This window comes from Nelusetta ayraudi, unplaced genomic scaffold (genome assembly GCF_046127955.1).
Source record: "Nelusetta ayraudi isolate G7.1 ecotype Tasmania unplaced genomic scaffold, CSIRO-AGI_Nayr_v1 ptg000038l, whole genome shotgun sequence".
In the NCBI taxonomy this organism is placed as follows: Eukaryota; Metazoa; Chordata; class Actinopteri; order Tetraodontiformes; family Monacanthidae; genus Nelusetta; species Nelusetta ayraudi.
This window is the reverse complement of record NW_027466088.1, coordinates 1,356,986-1,363,415: the sequence shown is the minus strand read 5'-3', so window position 1 is coordinate 1,363,415 and position 6,430 is coordinate 1,356,986. Positions and strand designations below refer to the sequence as shown.

The following is a 6,430-nucleotide window of genomic DNA, read 5'->3' as shown; positions in this document are numbered from 1 at the left end:
AAATTCCAGCACCAGCTGGCAACAGTGAGTCACTTCAGAAGAGCAAAACTCCTCACTTTGACATGGATAATTCTGACGTAGAGTTTGTCAGTGCTGTGACCAATGAAGAGTGTAACTTCTCTCCCCTTGATGTTGATGTTTGTTTAGACCTTAGCAAAAACTTGAAGATTCATTTGGACCGTGCGAGTTTTCCAATTTCTGATTGCAAAGGCCCATTAGGTTCGCCGTGTACAAATGAGAATGTAGAGGCTGATGGAAACTGCTTCTTCAGAGCCATCAGTCAAGCTGTGACTGGTTTATAGACACAGAAGTGGAAATTCAGGTTGCAGCAGATTGTTTACGATTAGATGTGTACACTTTTATCGATGGTCATGGGTTGAAGTACAGCTCTTGCAAGAAACAATTCTCACATTGTATATATTTATGGATATATTTGTTTTATATGGAGGCAGTTACCATAATCCAAATTAAAATAAGAATATAATAACAGAAATGCTTTTTCATTTTAAGAACGAAGCTGCATTATTTGACTCATAATTAAAATGGTTAATAAGTCATTCAATCTGCATTTTCATTTTCTTCTGCAAGACTGCTCATTCTTGTACTTAATTCAAATGAAGGAAAACACATTTGAGATTTAATTTTCAAAACATGCACCAGCAAAGAGTTACCAAAATTCAATATGAAATGTAAAATTCAAAAATGAAAAAGCAATAGCAGAATGCTTTTTCATTTTAAGAACGAAGCTGCATTATTTGACTCATAATTAAAATCATTAATAAATATTCCTATATGCATTTTCATTTTCTTATTCGTGTCGCACCTTTTATGACACAATCAAAAAGAAAACTGAGGGCATTGCTTTTTAATTTTCATGGTCCTGCCCTGCACAAGAGTTACCACAACTCGAAAACGAAATCGCAATCTCAAAGTAAGCGCGCGGCGCAGGAAAGTGACGTCAGCAGCTCTCCACCTCCGCTGTGGGTATGTAGGGGAGGAAATATCTAGACACAAATAGTAATATCTCCCCAATACGTATTCCGTCGTTCCGGTGTCAAGGTGAGGATTTCAAAGTAAAATACATAATAATTAATTTAATCTGACTCCATTTAATAATAATAACTTTACTTTTATACATTGATTGAGAGAAAGACTTGATTAACAATTAAGAATATAGACTCAATAATAATAAACTTCTCGTGATCTGACATTAGTCTTCAGTTCAGGGATGGCTTCTATAAATTAACAATTCATTAAACATGGAAGAATAGCCTGATGTCTGGGTTGGAGTATTCAGAGGTTATTGAACATGATACCCAATCTTATCTGACCAACTCAGAGGTTAAGGGTTTGAATAATGTCCAGTGAAACTTACCGTATAACTAAGGTCTTTGGGATTCTGATTAATCCCTATCTTAGTTCAGTGATGGCAGATATAGACAAAGCATTCAGTGACCTTCTTAACATAGAAGAACAGCCCAGACATCTAGGTTGAGCTATTCAGAGGTTTATATCTTCCAACTCAATAGTTAGAAAAACATGACACTCAATCTTTTCTATTCAACTCAGAGGTAAAGAGTACAAGCATTACTCAAATGAATTTACCATATAACTGAAGACTAAATCAATATCTGATGTCAGATTGCTCTCCACATAGAAACAAAAGTCTCAACAAGTTAATATTGAAGGGGAATGGATAACATACCAGTTTATTGCGATGTCCAGAGTAAAAATGCAGCAAAAATGTAACAGACCGGTTGTGTAAAAATGATGGTAGAAAAAATCAAGAAGTCAAAGAAAAAGGAGAGAGAGAGAGAGAGAGAGAGAGAGAGAGAGAGAGAGAGAGAGAGAGAGAGAGAGAGAGAGAGAGAGAGAGAGAGAGAGAGAGAGAGAGAGAGAGAGAGAGAGAGAGAGAGAGAGAGAGAGAGAGAGAGAGAGAGGGGGTCCCAGAAAAGGAGAGAGAAGAAAGAAGAGACTTCAGATTCTTGTTCCTTCCCTTAAATATCCTCCCAGAACAGAGACACTGCTAAAATGCATATTTAAAAGATTCAAATCAAATCTACTCTTCCTACTCGGGAACCTTTTGGTCATCAGGGGTAATTTTCCACAGCAACAATAGATCACCAAGACCTTCATACCTCTCGCACTGACACTCACAACATTTCAAAGGAAAGTTCTAAACAAAAGGCAGAGACAGTCCCTGAATGCAAATCCAACAAACACAAGGAGATACCTTTTGGCCCTCGGGGGTTCCTTTCCCGCGACATGTAAATCATGTAAGTTAATTACAATAGGTGAGATTGATACAGTTGTAACCCCTGTCTTTGAAGAACTTCCATTGTTAGAGAAAACACTTCAGGATGTGGATTTGACTGTCTTACAGTTTCCCCCTTTTGGCCCCTGAGAGCCATCTGGAAAAAACAAACATCAAAAGTAAAAATGAACACAGAATGAAACGATAGGGGTCAAGTTGAGAATTGACAGTCCTTCCCCACATCCATAGTAGTATCATCTCAGTCTTTGTAAATCTGGTAGTTGCAGGGGGCTGAGTACCAGGGCAAAGTGTGTGACTCAAGTGTTTGCATATTGAGCCAAGCGTGGATGGACTGGACAAGGTTTTCACTGTCCTCTTAGCTAACTGGCCTGCACCTGGGCTTCAGTGAGATGATAACCTGTGTTAAGAATCATCTCTTTAGCACAGTCCATGGTGTCTGTTGGAGCTTGGGTGCTTTCCACGTAGAAGATGTCCTCCCACCAGGGAGAGATGTCCAGGTTCAATGGTATTCTGCCCAAGATGTAGATTTGACCCATAGAAAAGTTTTCAGTGACCTCCGGGCAAAAACAGGTCAATCGCTCAAAAGAAAAAGAGTTCATTTCACGGGCGACGCACCACTGTGTGTGTGACACCTGGATGGTGTCTGCGTATCCATGTGAAAGGCTTTAAAGTGTTACAAGTACAGATGATACAACTGGGAATTTCATGACAACATGTGCGAGAAATGAACCAGGTCTCAGTGTCTCTTACTGTCATATACCCCATGATGCGGTCCCATTTTATTACCTGATTTATATGGTGATGGAATTTGGAAAAACCTGTTCTGGGTGAATAAGTGGGAAAGTGACAAAGAACCCAATACAACCAATACATTAATTATTGGTAGACATTAATAAAGTACAATAAAAGTACAATGAAAATAAAAAGTAATTCTGAATAATTAACATCTTTCATTCTTTTTGGACATGAACCATCGATGTAAATTCAGAGCATTAATCAAATCATTTAAGGCATGTGTGAGAGTCTTATGTAAACAGAATCTTTTGTCTAGTAGTTGTAAGTAAATCTTTTGCGAATGTTCTGCAAGCTATGTCACGTTCAATAAATCCGGTCGAATTGAAAAGGAAAAGGCTAACAGTTAAATGAACATGTCTCAGATTTAATTCAAGTTTTGTGTTGGTCTTCTGCGGAGCAAGTTTGGTTAAATAGTAAATCTGTATGAACTATGTGTCTAAAAATTATGTGGAGCTGTATGCATGCAGCTAAATGTAATTTTTGCTCTAGATCCTTCGTGTTATAACACTTTTTAGGATCTAGTCCATGGTTCGGCTTTTAAAACATTAATTAAATAGAGCCAAATTTTGGAGTGAGGTGTGTCTTGGTGTTGACACTAAGTTGTAAGGTCGTGGAAATTTGTATATTATCTGTTATATTGAGAGTGGGGAGATGGGTGGTTCCCTCACTACAGCAAATTTTGTTGTTACAAAATTTTGTTCCGGTTCTAATCCGGGGGACCATTTGACTGACTGTTTTGAAAGAAGTGTAATGTGAGGTGTGTATGGCCCCATAGAATATTTCCATACCCATCTCCCACAGTTAAAACTATGGGTAAGTAGGTCTCGTTGACCCAGCTGGATACAGGTTGTTCTGGATGCTTTCTTGGCATCTGGAGTTCCTGGAATGGAAAAAGAAAACCTGCGAAATGGCTGCTCTTGACTGATTCGATTTGAAGCTGTGCTCCAAACAGAGAGATGATTTGGTTCGCTAAAGCCTGTGCCAATGTTCTTGCAGTGTTGTTGCAAGTGAATTTGTCAATTATGACGTGGCAAGAGCGGTACCCCCCTTTGGCACTGGGAAGTGGACCAACGAAATCTATCTGCAGTGCTCCCCACGGGTCTTTGGGTGGATTAGGCCTGCACAGTCTAGTGCAGCCAGGTTTTCCTGGGTTAAAGTTAGCACACACAAGGCAAGAAACACACCAACCGTCAACATCTCCAGCCATTGCTGGCCACCAGAATTGTTGTTTTAAGTCAATAGGTGTAGTCTGGATGGCTCTTGTAGCTGATGTATCAGACATTTCCAATGTCAAATCTGTGCGACGTATTGCTGCCTGCTTGGCTGACTGGTCAACAATGTTGTTTGGTTCATGTACATCTAGGTTTTTCTGCACATTTGCTCGGGTTTTGATCACAGACATGGAGTTTTGACACGCTTGGAATTCTTGATCAGAGGTGGTGATGGACATAATGCTTGCATGGTTTCTGAGCGATTGTTTCTTGTTCGTTTTCTCTGGAGCAATCTCAATTTGTTTTTCCAAACAGTGAATAATAAAGCCATGCTTTTCCATTATGTCCATGCCCAAAACAGTACCCTCGCTGTTTCCTGGTAAATACCAGAACGGCTCAGTTAGCACTATTGCACCCAAATCAAGTCGGACTGGTTTAGTAAGGGTCGCTGTCATTAGTGTGTCATCTATCCCTTTGATTTGAATGGTCTCGTCTGTCAGAGGTAACGGGATATTCGTGCAGGAGCAAGCAGCACCGGTGTCAATTAATATGTCGACTAATCGGCCTCCAAGATTAGATTTTACTATTATACGGTTGCTGCTGGAAACAATGCTCCCAATGGAGGCCACGCATCCCTATTTTTCGTCATTCATTCGTTCTAGATCATCGAGGATGTCTGTTTGAGAACTAATCGCCGTTGTCTGTCTGGTTTGAGAAGTTCTTGAATGGTTTCGCATAGATTTATGAGTTGTTTTCCTGAATTCACCATTCAGTTTGAAACAACGTTCAAGTTTATGGCCAGATCGATGACAATAGTCACAGATAATGACATTATTGTCTCTCTCGGCTACCCATTGAGTTGCCGCTACAGGGCATGGCTTTAGAAATTTTGATCGCTGCTCTATTTTTGTGGCCCATTCAACGAGTGCGTTGAATGTATTCTGAGGTGGGTCTCCACCCAGAGCCAACGCATTCTGAACAAGTGGTCCAGCATTATTGCGTAGCATCTGTAAGAGAATTTCGTGGTTACGATCGCATTCTTCTATCCCACTGTATTCTCTAAAAATCACCCACATACGCTCTGCAAAAGTCTCAAATGTTTCTCTACTTGATTGTTTAAGATCAAGGATTCTATGCCACTCGGCCTTTGGTGGTCCTCTCATCTGAAGCAAAACTTCTTTTATTCTATTATAAATGTCGTCGTTAGTTTCACCGGGCTGTCTTTCAAGGATTGTTCCAGTTCTCAATTCTTGAGGAATTTTAGAGTGTAACTCTTCTGGAACTGTAAGCAAAACTATCTGCCACACATCGCGGGGCTCTAGATTGTAAACTAATGCTTGGAGCATTAGTTTGTCCCAGTAACTCTGGAACGGGCCGCGGCGGGGCATGATGCCGATAACCTCACGATGTTTTGAAGTTTCTTCACAAGACAATGCTCTGGTAATGGTGGTTACACCATTGTTCGCATCTGTAACTGTTTTGACGACTGAAACATTGACGGATTTTCTTGGAATTGTGTCTGTTTTGAGACGAGTTTTCATTCGGTTTTGTTTGTTTTGCTTCGAGTGAGAGGTGCGCCGGCTGAGGGACGGATAGAGCGGGCTTTCTGCTGTTGCGAAAACTGCGGAGGTTGTCAGAATTTCATTGTCGGTGTCGACCTGAGTTACAGGGCACCCGGTGATGAGGGTAATATCCTCATCTTCACTGTCGTCTTGATCATAATTCTCAACACATTTGGAGCTAATAACAGCCTGTTTTATAGCTGCAACTGGAAAGCCAGCATCGCCACAGTAGTCTTCCAGTTGGGAAGTGTAGCGTTTGTCTAAGTTCAGCTTTTGTTTAAGCTGTTTAGTTTCAGTCTCCATTGTTTCGATTTGTCTCGCCAAATTTATTTTTTCATAATCAAATGCATCAATTTGTGCGCGTAATTTTTTCGTTTCTTCGGAGCGTAATGTTTCAAAATCTCGGATGTTCTCTAAAGTGCGGCGACCTTCTGTTATGGTTTTTGAGTCGTTGCGCCGGAGTAAATAAACAATTGCGATAGGGAGATCGTGAAATTTGCCTTTAGATTTTAGTGCAACTCCCTTTGTGGAATACCAGTGAAGAATTTCACTGTTATCCCATTCTAAATCAACGCCGAGATCGCGCA

General features: G+C 40.3%; 1 pseudogene; it reads right to left on the bottom strand.

Moving 5' to 3' along the window:
* Positions 1–1,705: 1,705 nt before the first annotated feature.
* LOC142892601 (uncharacterized) lies at positions 1,706–6,146 on the bottom strand (annotated as a pseudogene).
* Positions 6,147–6,430: the final 284 nt, after the last annotated feature.